The 18689-nt window shown below is 42.0% G+C and overlaps 1 protein-coding gene across 1 annotated transcript in view; it reads left to right on the top strand.

Moving 5' to 3' along the window:
- The window catches only part of FNDC3B (fibronectin type III domain containing 3B), a 182380-nt gene that overhangs the window by 12063 nt on the left and 151628 nt on the right, over positions 1 to 18689 (top strand). The gene's annotated exons all lie outside the window — the stretch shown is intronic.

The raw sequence follows: 18689 nt of genomic DNA, 5'->3' as shown, positions 1-18689 counted from the left end.
GCTTCTTGATCTACAGTGGGAGTCACAGGAACTTGTTGACAAAGCTGTTTTTTGTGATACAACTGAGATTTTGGTTTGGAGTAGGTTTTTTTTTACTTTAAAGAGTCAGGTTTTACTTAAATATATTATCAACACTCTCATTTAAACTTGTGATGGCTTTTTCCCTAGCTACTTGAGGGGGGTAAAAGTTGTTTTAATTGTCTTTATGCTAATGCAGAAGAACTGGGAGCTTGTTTCCATCCATCAGAACTGGAAACTGAAACAAAAGCCAAGCAAACTTGCAGATGGTTGCAGATCCTGGATCCCAGCCACTACCCATGCCTCTGTCATTTGCTGCTTATAAAACACTGTGCTGGGTGTGTGAGCGTGGACTTTGCCTTCCCTGTGCCGGGCTCTGGGCTTTGCCTTTGTCAGCAGCACAAGGAGGAAGGTGCAGCCCTGAAAGTTCCCCGCAGGGTCCCCAGCCTTTGGCCAGGGCTCCTTGCCAGCGACGTAAGGATTGGCTTGGGAGTTCTCCAGGGTTATAAAACACCCAGCTGTTGAACTTTTAGAAGTTGTGTGACTGGGCAGCTGGGAACTCGGATGGGCTGGAGGATGAGCTGTATTTGACGGAGGAACAATGGTTTCACAAGCGCACACACGTACTCCCCTCACCCCCCTTCTGGGGCCGTGGGTGTGCACTATCTGAAATCCTGGTGCTAATTAAAAATCACAATAAGCCAGTGCACTTAAAAGTGGGTTTTGTTGGGATGTTTTTTGTTGTTTTTATTTTTTTATTTTTTTTAAATTTAAAACTGCTCTGACTGGGGAGTTAATGAAACAACTGGGAACAGCATCTCACATTGTGACCACTTGCTCAGTCGTGGCTGAGTTGATTTTTATTGTTCTGATGGGATTTCAGGGCAAGGGAAAAGTTAACATGGGCAGCAAGAACTAACTCAGCTTCCAGGGGTGGAAGTGCTGGTGGGAGGCCAGGAGCTGACTGGAATAACCTGGCTGGGAATGGGGCAGAGGAGCATCCCTGAGCAGGTTGGCAGAGCCAGGAGCACAGCAGAAGTGATCAGTGGGGCTTTATTTCATGCTGGCTGGGTAGTATGGTTTAGTTTCAGTCTCGCCCACAAACTGCTAAGCATTTCCTGATTTAGGAAGGTCAATATGAAAAAACTTGCAGTGTAAAGCTGTAGTTTTTAATGTGGACAGTCAAGCAGATCCCGTGAAGTGATAATTAGTGTTACTGGCCAGGGCAGGCTGTCAATTTTAGTAGGAAATCATTAAATAAACACTGGTGAATAACCAGTATGCTGGTTCTTCTTCCCTTGGAAGAGACCAGAGCACTAACAGAGGTGATGTGTTTCATTATCCCCATTTTGCAGCTGAGAAAACAAGACAGAGGTGAAAATACTGGAGATACTTTGTTTGGGGCTTTTTTCAGTTGAGGCTGGACTAGAAATCTTACTAGTGGTCTGCACATGCATGGGGGCTTCCCTTCCCAACACAGCTCTTGACAAGTGCCTGTGTGCAGTTCCTACCTCTGAAAGCCTCTCCCAGAGGAGGTTTCCTTGGCAAGAGGGCAATAACTAATATGCTGAGCAGAAGGCAAGTATATTGTATCTGTAGGAAGCTTTTGTGCAAGGTTGACTTGCAGTGGTTAGGGGGAAAAGAACAGTTCCCTCACAGATGCCAACTAGGGCTTTGCAAATTAATAAAATAGTCAGTAGGCAGTACAGCATACACCTGATTTAGTAAGATTATAGTTCTTTTTTAGAAAGGATAAAGTTATCCTGGCTTACTTGTAATTTATATTTCTGGTGAGCACGTGAAGTTGTATTTCCATAAGGTGAGGAAATACTGTTCACTTCCCCTGGCTGATTCCATCCACTTCAGTAGCCAATCTTTGGATTTTCATTTCTAATGTTGTGCCCACCTATGATTTGTCTGACTCCTATTTCTGCTCACTGGTTCTTGCTGTTCTTTAATGTCCAGTCCTTGTTGATCCTGGGACCATATAAGAATGCCAGCCCTTTGGGAGGGGTGCTGTGCAGTGAGTTGGGCAGTGGGGCACATCTGCACCCCCTGGCTGATTCACACATGGTGCTATCAGCTCACACATTAATCTGTGGTCAGCTGGCTGGCCAGCTCTTGATACATTGGAGATATTTCATTTTGATTGTGCCCTCTTTTATCAGTGTTGCTTGGTACCAAGTCAGACACTGCTCAAGAACACACATGTGCTAACACAGATATCTCTCCAACCAAAGGTGTAATCTCAACCCATAGCACACTTGGATTTGTTTGACAGCACTGTTTTATATAGAATGACAATGCTGATTATGTTCTATCTTTGCATTCCTTATCAATGGAATCCTTCATTGACTTTTGATTGTTTTATCTGAAAGCTGTGTCTTGCTAATGGGATGTAATTGCACTGGGCAGCCTGCTTCCCTCTCAGCTGCTGGTGCTGGGTTAGCACAGTCTCTCCGTGCTTCATCCCTTGCATCAGTGTGTGCTGGTGTTGGCAGTAGGTCAGGCATTTCTTTAAAGGTTTGAATCAAAACTTAATTGAAAGATTTTGGGCCTGACACGCCACTGGAGTAAGTCAACAGGTGCATTTTGTGGCTTTTCCAAATACCAAACAGAAGAATTTGTTAAATTGTTTTCCCCCACATCATTAGCCCTATTTTCACTTCTGTTTTGCAGAGGGGTTATGCCACTTATTAGAGTTCAGTCCTCCTTAGTTTGTTTCAGAATGCAAGTATTTTCTTGCAAGTCATGGTTATTTTTCTTTGTCTTGACTTGTCTTGACTTTAGTCTTGGTTTCACTTAAAAATTTCGATACTACTTTCACTATCTATTCCTAGCTTCCCTCTTTTATCCCTTTTTATGCTGCATTATGTTTTTATTGTCTTTTTACCATGGTATCAGAATAGGATTTTAGGTTAAATTGCCCTCTTTCTCAAACAAGGGAATCATCATTTTTCAAGTTGTCTTTTCTGGGAGAAAAATAACTTACAATTGTAGATTTTTTTTCAAGTCCATTTTTCCCCCTCAGTTCTCATCAGTTTGGGAAATTAGCATTTGTTGTTCTAAACCTAAACTGTATGTACTGACTCCAATTAATCTCACTCTAATAACATTTGATTGCTGTGGCCACTCAGAAGTTCTCATGGGATGATTCTGACTGGCTCTGAAGATGAAACTTGCAGCTGTTGGGTATTGAGTGCACAAAAGTCACAAGGACAATAAAACACTGAGGTTTTTTTCACACATCTTATATAGGTTGAGTGTGTATGGTGCAGGAAGTTTTGTTTGCTCTTGAGCTATGTTTGAATTCTCTTTGTGGTGTAAATCAAATAATTCTTTAAGTACCTTGTTGTCAGTGGGGGAAGGAAATGGTTTCACAAGTGTTTGCTGTACAGAGCTTGGTGGAGTAGTTCAAGTAGTTAAACATAATGATATTAAAAAGAAGCTGCTGAGATCAAACTCCATCTGTATATCAGTAGATAAAATACTATTGATGTACATCAGAGTGTGAATTTGTGCCCTGATGACACAGCCCTGAGTTGGTGCTGCTACTGAAAGGTCAGTCCTGCCTCCCGCTCCTTTTATTCTTGTTTTGGCTCAGTGAGTCAAGCTCTCTGGGCTGCTCTGGAAGCCAGCCTTGAATATCTGTCTCTCCTTGCTGCTGGCTGAGGGCCATCCTGGCACAGGCAGGGAGGGTCCAGTGAGGCTCCTGCTGTACCTGAGTGGGGCACAGTGTCCTGGGGCACCTCCTGTCCTGCTGCCCCAGTGCTCCCCAGGCAGAGACTGCAGAGAGGAACCATCCTTGTTCAGTGGACAAAAAGTGTTTTGTGCTTTGCCTTTAGTCTTTTAGTGCTTCTGCTGTTAGAAATCAGTGTCAGTGGTTGTTCTGCCTGAGCACCACCTCCCACATTAAAGGAGAAGGGTTAAGAGGAGGCAAGTGCAGAAGTGCTGCAGGTGCAGTCTTGTGGTCTCTCAGTGCTCTGCTGTGTGTGGGGGGCAGCTTGCTCTGAGTTGTGTGGTACTCCTTGGCAGGTGATGTGCCAGCTAAAAGAACCAGCTCAACTGCTTGGTCTTCATTTAAACTACATGTTCTCCTTCAGTGTTCATTTTAGCTACCTGTCCCAATAACTAGTTTTCCCTTCTTTGAAGCTGTCTCTGCTCTTGTTTCTCATGTTTGAAGAGATGGCCTTGCACATTCCCTGTACGAAAGGGCATCAAGATCTTTCCTTTCTCCTCTCAACAGCTTGAGGCAGAGATCTGTCTATGTTCACTCACTGCAAAGCAGGTTGTACTGGGTAGCAGCCACCCAGCCTGGCTGTAACAGTGTGTGCACAGGGACCCTGGCTGTTTAAAAAGGCTCTGCCATGGACACAGCATCCCTGGCAGCCCCCATGACCTGTGTCTCCTGCTTTCTTTGAATTCTGCATTAACTCTGTGTGGCAAGGATATCTCCTAATTACTCTCTGCTAAAATTTGGTGTTCAATAGCTACTTAGAGGCAGAACTTGGATGGGAAGGAAGAGTTTATAGATAAGTTGGTCATTGCTTGTTAATTAAGGTCTGTCTTTTCTCAGGGATAATTAGTGCAGCATTGGCAAGAGAGAAACAAAAGTTCAGACAGGACACAGCTGAGCTGTAATCTGCTTATGTTAGAGCCTGAAATAGCAAAGGGTGTGTTTGACTTAAAGTGCTTGTCCCTGAATCTTTTACTTCTGCCCTTATGGGGGAAGGGATAGCAAGCTTTGAAGTGCAGGCACAATTCTTAACCCTGGAATACCAAGGTATGAATGGATAACAGAAAGGTAACAGGTACCTTAGAGGCAGAGGTGGTGGAAAGAGTTCTGTTATTAACATCTCCTTTAATATGCTGGTTGGAAATCTCAGCTACTGGGATGCATCCAAAAAGAAAAACAAAAAAGGATGTGTTGAGATATGGAGCAACAATTAGTGAGATCTATTTGGTTTTTCCACCCCAGGATGTAGTCCTTGGGTCATGTTTCTGTGTGTGTGGGTCTGCCCTTGGAGCAGTGGGCTCAGCTGGGGTACACAGGGTCCCCTACACTGGTGTAGGTGCTGTGCCCTCTCTGTTTTTCCTTCTCACATTTGGGAGACTCAGCTTTGGCAGCAGGCTTTGTCTGCCCAAGGCTGGCTCAAGGATTTCAGTGTAGGCATGAGAGAGAGCTGGGATGCCAGACTGCAGATGGGAAGGTCTGTGTAATGCAGAAGGAATTCCAAGCATCTTTTTGGTTAATTCTGTTTTTTAGAGGACTGTTAATGTGGCTTGATGGGAACTTGCACGTTGAGTGCAGCTTAAGGCTTCCTGAGTATTTCTAAAAATGGTTTTCTAAAGTCTTCCTTAAAATCTCTAAATTGACAATTATTGTTGTTAAGACAACTCAAAAAAGCCCAATCTTTTAACCTTTATTTTCATGAAACTATTGATAATACCTTGGCAAGTACTCTGACATTTAATCTATTTTACTCCTAGTGAAAGAGAGCCCCGAGTCCATTTGATTCAATTAAATTCATGCATTCCTACTCAAGAAAAGATTTTTACTGAACTTAGTATACTGTACTGAAAATGCCTTATTTATTAATAACAATTGCTTTGATTTTATAAAGAAATGTATTTCCATTGTATTTTCAAATGCTACAGCATTTCTCTGCTGAATGTGCTGGTGCCATTTCCAGGACACCTGGAAGGATTTGGAATGCTAGGTGTTGTTACTGAAGTAGTGAAGGTGACATATAATTAACAAGAAAACAACTAAAGCCAGTTTATCAGAAACAAACTTCAGAAATGTTCATTGTATTTGGCACTTAGTGTTTATGAAACTGAATTTGGAAAAATGTCTGAAGGGACTTTATGGCCTCTGAAATGCTCCATTACCTTTTTTGTTTCCCTCACCTTCCTACAGATGCTTGTTTTCTGTAGTGGTTGTTCAGGTTAGAACAAAAATGAGAATTTGACAAGCATGTAGGTGGCCTTTTCTCTGATGCATATCAGCAGAGCTTCACTGTTTTCAAGATATTTATCCCTGAAACACTTAAGTTTTTAAGCTGTTAAAATTGTCAGTGATCTGATCAGCTTCGATGGCTGGCGTTTAGATTGTACATTCATGACTGAGAATGTCAGCGTTGGAGTGTTTGAGTGGCAAAGAAATGCAATTTGAAGGGATGAAGGTTTTTGAAAGAAATTATCCCCTGATGAATTATTACCTGTCCAATTTCACAAGAGGCTTAATGACTCTGCAGATTGAGATGCTGCTGTGAGAGAAATGCTGAGTGTACAGGAGAGTGTACAATTGCTATGGATATTGGAGAAAACCTCAAAAAACCTCCTTTTTGATACAGTGTCTTCAAATGAATTGTGTTGTATATAATTGCCTGGAAGGAGGGTTTGAATCTTGTGAATTCAGTTCAAGTTTGTCATGTAACTTCAATGGACTAAAAATTTCAATGAAACTCATTGGAAAGACTTTAACCCTTTTGTTACTGAACTTTTTCTCTCCAATTTTATTCAACGGTGATGTTTAATTGGGTTGTTTAGATTAAATTAGCAAGTGGTATGGTTTCTTTATAGGTCTAGTGTGTTATACACTTGAACTGAAGATATATAATTACACACTTCATTTTGTTTCCATTCTACATCTTTTAGCTAATTAGTTATTTGGGCTGCTTTATTTTGCATTATGTTGTTTTCATTTGATTAAGTACACTTCTCTAAGGGTAGAGAATTAAGAACATACTAATTGCACAACGATTTTGGCACGTGTAGATTGCCTGTGTCACCTGAGGACAAAGATTTCTCTGCTTGCATTGTTGGCTCTATTCTTTTCGTGCCCTCTGGGCAGATGTGTCAGAGCAGACACTGCTCTCCAAAATCTCTTCCTCGCTCCTGCAGTCTAGTCAGAGCTTGTTGGCAGTGTCTAATGCAGCCACTCACCCTTGGAAATGCCTTGATTTCAGCTTTTGAATGTTCAGACCCACTAGTTTGGAGGGTTTGGAGGATTTGGATGGTTTGTGGCGGGATAGGAAGGTGATCTCAGAGCAGAGACCCAAAGGTATTGTGAATCCAACATTGTGAGTTATGCCTGGAGAAACCAGCAAGCTTCACCTGGGAATTCTGAAGTGGAGGGGCAGTTGAGATGCTCTCTGCTGGCTGGGACTAAATTTTGCTTGTGGGCATTGCTGGGACTATAAAATATTTTAAGCACGATATTTCTAGAAGCAAATTTCCCCTAGGCACTGAGTGTTCTGGAGTAAACATGACTTTATTATAAAAAGTCATGCTCTGTGCTTGTGAGCAGATCAAGACGTCCTTTTTGCATTTTACTTTGAACATCAGTTATTGATGTGAGGCACCAAGTAGACTCTAACCTGTGCCAGCTAACAAGGGGAAGCCAACAGAAATGAGAAACACTACAATTAAACTTTTGTTGCTGCAGTGCTGACTGAAGCCTGAGTGTGTCCAAGCATGTGGTGTTCAGACAAGATACATATTTCTCTCTGTAGAACTGCTTTTTAAAGGGAATATTTGCTCTTATGAAAACTGTGGCCATAGTTGAGTAAATATCTTTAGGGGTACTCTGCCATCAGACGAGGTGCAGGTGAAAGTCATGATTTTTTTCTTCTATCCCACATAGCTGCTTAAAACTCTTAACTGTATGTTTATATTTGGTGTCAGTTAATCAATATATACTTACACCATGTCAAGGCTGGTGTCCAGTACTTAATGGGCAGCATTACTGGATGTTGTGGTGGTCACTGGGTGTGGAGTTGAACATTGCCCTAAGACAGGAGAGTCAGTACCTCCATGACCATGTGCTGACACAAGGAACAGTGCACAGGGACCTTCCCTTGGAATGGATCTCCTCTCCCCATGAACTTGTCAGATGTTGTAAGTGGAATTAATTGGAATGAGAATATCCTTTGGCTAAGGCTGTATTAGAACCCTCCAAGAAGCGCCATCATTTCTGGCATATTAAAAATGTAGCTGGTTTTGAGGTCTTATACAGAAGCATTAGCCCCTTGTTGTCTCCAGTAAAACCACAGTGATGTGGTGTTCTTGTAAAGAAAAGCTATTTAAATAGACTAGTAAAGATGTAAAGTATAAGCATTTTTATTACTGAGACTAGATTTGGATGCCTATTAAAAGAAAAAGTGGCACTTAAACCTTTAGAGAAACGTGTTTTTAAAAGGGCCAAATGTCATGGCTGTGGTTTTGTGCTGTCAGAATCAGTGCTTTTATTTCTTGAAATGCTTTCTTTTTTTCCCTGTGGAACAGATGCCCTCATTCCAGTGGTGGTAGCCTTGGCTCTACCTCAGCTGCTCCTTTGCATTTAGCTTTGGATGCTGCCTGCTCTCCTCATAGGAAGAGACAGAAAGCTACTCAAGTGTCAGAGTGCCTTTAAGGGATTGAATCCTGATTTTAATGGGTCATTGTGTGATTGTAAAGATTTGTCTGCCTTTGGTTGAGAAATGTAAGCTATTAACTACTGCAAAAAAAGTTAGATATGAATCATTAACATTGATATTGTTTCATGGCACTTGAAACTGCACAAGCAGGGGTATGGTATGACTATCCCCAGTGTCTACATTGTGTAATTTATTTGGTGACTTTATTACAAGTTTGGGATTTCTGTACCATTGCTGTTACCTGCAGAAGTCCCAATAACAATGTGTTTGTTGGGCCCCCAGCTGGTCTCATGGGGACCCCAATTTAGGGGTGGGATGGGCCCAGGGGCTGCTGGAAAAGCTGTCAAACTTTCTTTTACAGCTGCCTGTCCATTACCATGACTCCTGGCCCATTCCAGAGGGTGAACTGGCTCTGTAACAGGACAGCTGGTGGAGCTGCCCAGCATGAACTGGATCCGTGCCCCTCGTCCCCGTGCTGCTGGCAGCCGCCTGCCACCACTGGGATCTGGCTCTGGAAGTGGGACAGGATGTTTGCTTTTGTGGAGTGCAGTTGTTGAGGAAATTAAACGGAGGGATCTCTGAAAAGGCACCTACATCAGATTAGGCTGTGAAGATGAGGGTTGTGGGCATGCTTTAAAGCACCTTATCAGGAGACCTTGGGGAGGATGTGCTGCTGATAGCCAGCAGTGCTTGGAAAGCTGTGTTGCATCACGTCTCCTTGGACCACGGAGATGTCTGGGGTTGAGTACACAGGAAAGGGAAATCTTGACGAAATCTGAAGGAGCTGGTTTATCCAAAGCTGTGATGCTGGAATCCTGGGGGGATATGCAGGGGGAGGCCCTTCCTGGCCACCCCAAGGCGTTGCACACGCTCTGGCATGCCGGCAGCTGGCCTGTGCAGTGACAGATAGAGAGGAATGCGCAACATTTTAAGTGTCATAAAGCTAGATATCCTTTGCTCAGGATATTTCCTGTCCTCAGGAATTTATTTTTCAACAATATTGTTGGCAGCAAGTCCACAAAATGGCAGTGGGGGAGGGAAACTTGCACACTGCAGATGATGACCTCCTAATTTTCCCATCTTAAGTGAAGAGATAAGCTTTGGAGAACAGAAAACACCCCTTATGTAGCAGCAAACTACCAGCATGCCCAGTTACACATAAATACTCAATGATTTGCATTTATTGCTGTCAACAATGTGTAGCAATTGACCACTAGCTTCTTATAAAAATGAGACTTTTGAACACTGTTGATTAAAGTTATATTTAATTCCAGAGAGCTGAGCCTCAGGACAAGGAGAGCAAAGCTCTCCTTGCTGACTTCCACCAGGCTCTGCTGCATGTTTTGCCTTTGCATTCATTAATGAATTAAAGCCTAAATCATAAAGCAGGGTTTAATTGGTGATTTGTGATCTGGTTAATCCCATAGTGAAAGTAAAGTGTGCTTAGCACTGCTGCCACTGCTCTCCCATTGACGGCGGGGCCGCCGCAGCCAGAGCAGCAGAGAAGTGCTTGTGGCTTCCTGCTAGGAAAATACCTTTGTGAGGCTGTTTGTATATGCTTCCTTCTGTAAACTTCAGATAGAATTCACTCGATCCCATGAATGTGGCTGCGTGTTCTGGGGTAGCTCTTGTGAACAAAGGCCTTTGGCTATTAAATACAATGAGAATTTACTGTTTACCATCTATTTTCCTGTTTGTGTGTGTGTTTCTAGCAACAAGTATTTTCATAAAGGATTCATTTTCCTGTAAGTTTCTCCAACTTAGCAACATGTATTTGGCAATTCAGTAAAATTTGTGGGAGGGAGGCAGTGTAATGAAGAGGTGAAGCATTAGTGAAGTACCTCATCTTCCCCATGCTAATAAAAAGAGCAAAGAATATGGTAGGTGTGTGGCATTCTTAAGGTTTATAACTGGAATTTGTTTTTGGAAACATGAGGATTATGGTGTGTGTTAAATTTAACCCATTTTCCCTGCACCCCCAACACCAAGAGAAGGCTCAGTGAAAAGAACACTGAACTTACCATGCTGAGATGGCACTTTTTGAGGCCGGAGTAACGTGTTATAACAGAAATCCAAGTTGATGAGAACATTTAGGTCGTGATGCAAAATTGATCTGGAATCTTTGGTATGTGCCAGTGGCAGGAGCTGCGCTCCCCGGAACGCATGTAAGGCTCTGGCATGCAGGCGTGCTGGGAGTCAGGGCTCAAGGACACACTGTCAGCCCTCACAGGATTTGGTAGCAGGTTAAATCCAGGAAAAGAGACAGGCAGAATTTGAGATTTTTTTTTTTTTTTCCTCTCTTGACCACTTTAGTAGTTCTTTGAACTTGCTTATTTCTGAACACGGCTTAAAGCATTCCAAGGGTCTTAGGATAAATGAAGGTATTTATACCCATTATGTGGGTGAATGTATGTATGTGTGTGTGTGTATGTACACACCTCGTGACTTGGGGGGTGATGGCAAACCTCTGGGATTAGATATGGGAAGAATAGGACCCTGAATGAAGCCCACAGGATATAAAATTGCCAAGGGAAGCTGCAAAAGTAGTTAGCAGATTTATTGTATTGATGGAGGGTGGTGTGACACTTGTGCTGAACAGAACCCACCCACCTTGTTTTGGTTTTGGGGCCACTGGCGTGTCTTGAGATTCTGCAGTTTGGAACCAGCAGTGAATTCTGGGCACCTGTTCTACATGTTCCTATCTTCTTGCTGCTGATTAGGTTTCTTGAATTCATGTTTTAAAAAATCTTTGTGACCTCTACCTTGTGTTTGACTATGTACTAGATTGATTTTAACATAAGTGCCTAAAATCAAGACTTTATCCTTTGTCTGGCATAGCTATTTATGTTAGGGATGGGAGCTCACTGGCTGTAGCTCTACATTACCAGTTTGCCAGTGACTGAGTAATTTGATGACAAATGTAGATCCCTGTTACAGTATCAGTTACAGGTCTGACAGCTGGTGTATAATGTTTTACTGTACTACATTTCTTTTCATATACTGATTCTTCCTAGAGGGAATGGTGACTTCTGAGAGTGACTTTCCAGTCTGTTAACTGGTCTGAAAATCCTGCTGGCTCATCAGCTAAATATCTGTGATGCTAGATACCTCTGTATTTCTGCATTTTTAAAAAACAGCTTTCTGTTAGTCTTCAGGAATTCCTAATCCTTTTAAAACCTCAATGATGCTTCAGTATTAATGCTGTAAGCAGGATGCAATCAGGGATTGTACAATTGCTTTTTCTATTATTAGCCTAAGTACTGTGTCTACAGGTAGGAGGCTCAACCCACTACTGTTTGTCATAAGAAGTAAATTACTAGTAACACAGTGACTTTCTGTAATTTAATCAATTCAAGAAGTGCTCAAAAAAAGCCTTGAAGGCTAATGTACCTTGACATGTTCTTAATAATAAACATGTTACAATCTGCTCAATTTAGATGAATATGGTTAGCTCATCTGTTAGTTCAGACCAAGTACTCTTTAGAGATTTCTATACCACTAACGTATATCCATGAGAAGGGGGGAAATCAGAGCATCCCTTCAGATTCAAAGACAAAAATTGTGGGATGGTGAGGGGCAAGCTGTGATTTAGATTATTCATAGAGGAGTTGATGCAGCAACACCTGGGAACACAGAGCAAAATTAGAGAGAAATCTTATGGTTGAAGTTTCATCTGGGGTGATGGAAAAGGATGAGGGAATTTCCTTAGTGAGCAGTGGGAGGATGAGGTGCTGAACAGGGTTCGGTATTGTGGGGTTTCATGCACCACTGCTCGTGTTCTCATCAGCAGGTTAAACCTCCCCTGAACACCCAGGCTGTTTTTCTGTACCAACCTTGGAGTTATGATGAGGGACTAGAGAGAAATGGGAGGAGGAATACATTCACATGAGAGTGGGAATGCATTTTTTTTCTACATAAGTATATTACTTTTGGGAGTCTTTATAAAATTTGTTGCGTGGACATGTCATCTTCCTCCCCTGCCCCAAGAGTAATATGCCATGGTATAGGTAGAGAATAATATCAGTTTTACTTACTTTTTAAACCAGGTATTAACATGTCAAATGATGACAAAGTGTCCTCCCCTTAGAAACTGGGGAACAAATGCAATCTGCTTGAATCTCTGGGACCTGTGAAGCCTTTAGCTGGGAGAACTGGTGTTATAATGGGTAGGTGTTTGCCACTGATTAACTGTGTACTGTATTGTTAAGGTGGGTATCTGTGTGGGCTCCGTGCTGCCAAAATGTGACTGAACTGGGTCAGAATGTAAATATTAAAGAATTGAGATTGTGCTGTACTTTTGATGATAACACCTGGGTGTTCCAGCTTATTCACACGAACTGAGTGCACCTCGATAGAGCTCCCCTGGGAATAAAATCTTGTTGGGTCATGTGTCAGTTATATTATTCAGGTAAAATTGAGCACAACTAAATTTGACTGGGAAAGCTTTTTTTCTTGCTCAGGTCCTGTGCTAATGTGGTCAGAACCCTGCAGGCAAACTCCTGCATTGGCTGATATTCTGATATTTCTGCCTCCACTGTCAAAGAAAAACTGCTGTCAAGCCACATTGAATTTTTCAAATTTATTTATATACATATATAGTATATTTGACCTCGACTCAGTGTAACAAACATTCTTTGCTCCATCAGGATTTCTCTGAATATTTCTTGCAGTAGGCAAAGCGAGATGCATGTCGAGGAAATGCTGAAGGCTGTCAGGACATGTGATGGTAAAATGCTTTATATTTATGAAAGTACTGTAGGAAAAAACCTCCAGAGAATTAGCCTTTCTTGTAGTTTGTGTTTATCACTTGGCTTGCTTCCAGTTGAGTTATGAGATGGGTTTTCTTATATTTGAAGGACTTGTATATTTTGTTCTCACCTGTTTATTGAAATTCTGTGGATGAACTGTATATTTGTACCTTTTCACCAGCCCTGCAGAACTGCTTGCTGTTAAGGTGATTTTCCCCACTCCCATATGCTAACCAAGCCAATTCTTGAAATTCCAAACAGGTTGTTTATGCCAGCCTGGGAAACAGATGAAATGGGAATGTATCCATGGGACTGGGGTTGCTGTTAAGAGCCAGGAAGAGGGAAGGATGAACTCTGGTATCTCACAGAGCAGTTATAAAAGTGCATCTGTCTCATTAAAGTCACAAACTTTGTTTTCCTCATGGCAAAACCCCACTGATGCTTAGTAAAACCAGCCTCTACAGAAAACAGCTTGGAACAGGCTGTCCAGGGAAGTGGTGGAGTCACCAGCCCTGCAGGTATTGGAAAAATGTGTAAATATGACATGTAAATGGTTTAGTGGTAACAATGGCACTGCTTGGTTAACAGTTCAACTCGTTGGAAAAGACCATTAAGACAGCTCTGAACAATTCTGGTTCTTCCTTTCTGTGGATTTCTTATCTCTATTTCAATAGACTCTAGACTCCTACACTTCAGAAGTTTGGTGAGTAGTTATGGAAATTAATTTCTCTAAGTGTAGCAAGGGAAAATGAAAATTCAGGTACATGTGATATGAAGCTTGAAAGTTGTTTGCTTTCTGCTGCTTGTCTAAGTTTTTTAGATGTACTGGAATTTTGTCATCTAAAGGATGTGGAAAGTTCACTTGAGTCTCAAGGGTTTAATTAGCTGCATTGGAGCTGTGTGTGCTTGCATCAATAGGGAAATTCAAAGAAGCATGACTGTCTCCTTTTTCATTAAATAAGAACTTTGCATTAAAAAAAAATCAATTTGCAGGAATTTCCTTTATTTAGCTGACCCTGGTTCTTATTATTGGCTTGTGTGTGTATGTGTGTATATATATATATAACTTTCCACCACTTTCTTTTAAGCCCCTTAATAATACTGCTCATACCTGAAAACTGTAGTATCAAAGTCAATAAGTGAAATATTAGGAAACTTTAATTAACAAAGACTTGTAACATATTAATGAGTAACTCCTGTAACTAGTAGGATTGGGGCTGCTGCTTTTGACTTCACCCAGGGTGGGAAGAGCATCTGTCCTGCTGCTGCAATGCCTTGAGCCTGCCTTTCAACCAGCACTTCTGGTTTTGGTGTAGCTTTAAGTGCTGTTCATAAGAGAAGCTGTTCAGTACTTAACTGTATTTGTTATCAAAGACCAATACAATTTTTTGAGAATAATTTTCATCTTTCAATTGCCTGAATGATTTTGCAGAGTATGGGAATGAGCTTAGAAGGGTGAGGTTCCAAGTTAAATTGGATACAGACCACCTGAGTGCTGGGTGACCCCACTGGATTGTCCTTGCTGTATAAACAGAACTGTTTTTCCTTCAGTCTGTGTTGCAAACTGTGCCCCACTTCAGACAGGTAGCAAACCCCAAAGGTTTTCCCTTTTAAACCATTTAATTGATTAGCTGAGCTTTCTAGCTGCAGCCAGTGGTACATTCAGCACAGCATTTTCTGTCTAGATAGAGACCCTTTGTGTTCCCACCCTAAAGAAAATAAACCCCCTAGTACTCTGCATTTAAAGATTTGAGGTTTTTTCATTCATTGATGCTTTATTATCATTGGAGATAAAAATCAGATACCTGGAGTGGGAGAGGCTTCTTTCCTGTAAGATCCTGGATACCAAAATTACTCAATCAAAAATGGAACAGTGACTTGACTTCGTGTGTGTGGTTTGTTTGTAGCTGGTGATTTTCAGGTCTTTGTTCAATGTACATTCCTGTCTATCTCCAATCAGGAGAAGCCTTCATAAGTAACGTGCTGGCTTCATTTTCATAAAGCAGTTCAGAAAAGTATTAAAATCCTGAAACATGTACTCACCATCATTGTAATAAAACTTAACTTTTCAGTATCAGGAGAAAAAGTTCATGGAGTGATGAGGTTTGAGTGGTAGGTCTTGGGTTGGTTTTATTGCTACCGCTGTGGTTTAAGTACTTGGATTTTGTGAGCACAGTGATAATAGCGGGCTCAACTTTCCTCCTCCATGAGAAACCTCTCTGGCAGCCATGCAGAGGTGCTCCCTGGCAGGGCTGCCCCGTGTGAATGGCTGCTCCTGAATCCCTGGGTGGAATGGGAGATCTCTGCGGGGCGCGTTCCCACAAGAACACAATGAGCCACTTTGTCAGCCCGGAGTCAGGTTAGCGGGGAACGGCGACAGCAGCGAAGTGCGCCTTGCACAAAGGTGTGCTGAGACCTTGTTGGAAATGGGATTTGGTATGCAGGCTTTTCAAGAGCTGCAGATTGATATGATAGATAGCCTCTTGGGTTTTTTTCTCTGCTTCGTAGTTTAATCAGGGGGGAAAAAAAAAATCCCCACCCCATTGATTCCAGTAGATTCCCCATTGCACAGGAACTCCAGGAGAGATAACCGAGGTCTTTGTGGTATTATTGCAGAGATTATTATTTGACAGAGCAGAGTTGAAGGGGAGGGTATTTATCGACAAATGCTGTGCTTATCAACCTGTAACCATGATTAATACTTTGGCTATTAAATGGAGGAAGAAAGCAAATAGATAAAGCATACCTGTGCCTTATCTGACTTTCACCTTTGTGCAAGAACGTCTCTTTGCATAGAGGTTCTGCCGTGTCCTGGGCACGTTCTTGGGCTTGCAGCCCTGATCTGGGCGAGTTCAGTGCTTAATAAAGTATTAAGGATGTGTAAAGATGTACTCTAGTGCAAATGTTTGCAGGATCAGGGCCCAGTTTGTAGACAGGTGTAGGTCTGGACTGAAGGGAGTTTGTTCCTCCTCACACGAATTGCTTCAAGCAAATAGGTTATTCCAATTGTGTTTAAGCTTACTGAAGATCTTGCTAGACTGTGTGACTTTTACTTGCAAATTGCTTTTGTTAGAGGCACTGCAGAGTACCTGAAAAGGGTGATTATTTAGTTAGGAAGTGTGCAGTGTTGTCTCTGCACTTAGGGGACCAATTTGTGCTCTGGGTGGATGGAGGGCTCTTGGGCCATTGCCATCTTCTGCCTCCTTGCCCTGGCAATGGGGGACCACAGCTGGGAAAGCTCTGTGCTTTCCTGCTGACCTGTGGAGAGGCAGATGTCATCAGGGAATCAGAGTTGTTTGGGTTGAAAGGAGCTTTAAAGTTTCTCATTCCAACCCCTGCCGTGGGCAGGGACACCTTCCACTGTCCCAGGCTGCTCCAAGCCCTGTCCAGCCTGGCCCTGGACACTTCCAGGGATCCAGGGGCAACCACAGCTGCTCTGGGCACCCTGTGCCAGGGCCTCACTGCTATCACAGGGAAGAATTTCTTCCAATTATATAATCCAAGTCTACTCCTGCTTTGTCCGCATCCTGTTTCAAGTGACTTCTGGAAAAGCAGATGCTGAGTGCAGTTGGGAGTGTGTTGTACAGCTGCAATTAAACAGCACCCAGAACTCTCTTTACTCAAATGTTTGAGGGTGGACAAGCAGCAACAAATTAGTTTGAAATGTTAATTGCTGCTTGTATTTTTGGAAGTGCATAAAATAATTTCCCTTGAAAAGAGAAGAAGTTTGAAGTAGTTGCTATTTTAAAGCCAAGTAGTGCCAAAAACAACAATACTAAAAATCATGGTAAAAATGTAATTGGCCACTATTGTGCAAGAAGAATTAAACTCACCCTATGGCTGCTTAGAAGAATTACTGTGAAATAGTGTGAGAATTGTGTGCTTGAAAACTTCTTTGCAGCTACATCCCTTGTGAGTCCCTTTATCCGTTGTGATTAATACGGAGGAAGGTGAGGAAGGCAAGGTGTGAGAACCAAGAAGGAAAGAAATATAAATAGCAAAAATGACTAACTTAATTTTCAGATTGAAGAAAAAGCACTGAAAAACCCTCATGGTGAGAGTGAGTTGTATACAAGTTCTCTGTGCATCTCGCTGTTCTCCCAGCAGTGCAGGCTGTAGCTGTGGTGTGTTTGCATGTTTTGGAATTGATTTTTGAGCAGCAGATGAATTTGCTGCTCTAATACTATTTGCAGAAGCGAAATGCTGTGGAACCATTGGATTAGCTTGTCTGCCTGTGGCTTTCTGCTCAGCCATAGCTAATACAAGCCTAATAAAAATTTTTGAAGGTCTGTTTCACCCCTGGTGTATTTTAGTCCCTTAAATCTAGTTCCACTAGGTTTGCACATGAATATGATGGCCTTCAGGCACTGCACACCCCAGGCATGGGTGGAGGTGGGAGGAGGGCAAGCTTGCTTTTCCTACACGAGTTTTCACAAGATTTCCCCCTGGAAAACGAAGGGGAAAATCCCCTAGTGGGGTGAAGTTTTTCTTTGGTAAAAGACTCCTTTGTGTGCCAGGTTGCTTTATTCCAGTATTTCATCAGAGCTATTATCTGCTGATTAGTTGTACTTGCCTTGTGAAATAAGACACTGCAGCATGATGCAGTTTGACCTGATATCCCCATTCCTGATGCTCATTTCTGGTACATGTTTGAAGTTACTTGGTTATTCAGTTTCTTCCCAAGGTTAAGCTAGGAACCAATTTTCAATAGTTTTTCTGTTCCTGAACGACAAACATTTCCTATGAGGGGTTACACCGCAAATTTGTTGTTCTTTAAGATAATGGAGTTTCAAGCCTGGAAAATTTGAGGTCAATTTTTAGGTCTAAATAAATGCAAACTACTGAAAATCTTCATATCATTACCCTCTGGATTGCTGCCTTGGGAATATAACACCAGTGTGGGGGAAAAACAACGTTAACTTTCCTTGATCCTGCGTAGAACTGAATGTTGTTGATAATTCCATCTTCAGAGATGGAATGCACCACGCACACTGAAATTTGTTGTTTAAAATAAACTCGAGGGGAATAAACCCACTGATTAATTACAGTGGTTAAGTTTTGAGAGGATGTTTATGCTTTTCAGCTTGCTGGAGATAGGCTCTAGCTACTGTGGCCTTGTCTGTGAAATGGCACAGAGAGCAAGCAGCAGGCATTTCACTACTTTTTCTACAATGCCAGTGGATTGTGTGTATATATTCTCTCTAATCTGTTTTCTTTAGTCATAACAGATTTTTAGAATTGTATGTATTTCTTGAAAATTGTCATGAAGAAGCCCGTCTGTTTGGATGCTTCCAAATTAATCTACCGTGTTTGTAATTAAACAGAGAAAGAATGTGTTCAGGTTTCAGTGGCGCTTCAGACGGATGTGATTTAGCTAAACTAATGAAGGCACATCAGACAAGACAAATTCCAGACTGTTTGTGCCTTGACCAACCATCTGTGCACATACCTCCAGGTACTGCTCATGTCTCAAGAGGCTTTTCTACATGAACAATTATTACCA

Source organism: Catharus ustulatus, chromosome 10, assembly GCF_009819885.2.
Source record: "Catharus ustulatus isolate bCatUst1 chromosome 10, bCatUst1.pri.v2, whole genome shotgun sequence".
In the NCBI taxonomy this organism is placed as follows: domain Eukaryota; kingdom Metazoa; phylum Chordata; class Aves; order Passeriformes; family Turdidae; genus Catharus; species Catharus ustulatus.
The sequence above is the reverse complement of the archived record's forward strand: the minus strand, read 5'-3'. Positions and strand labels throughout refer to the sequence as shown.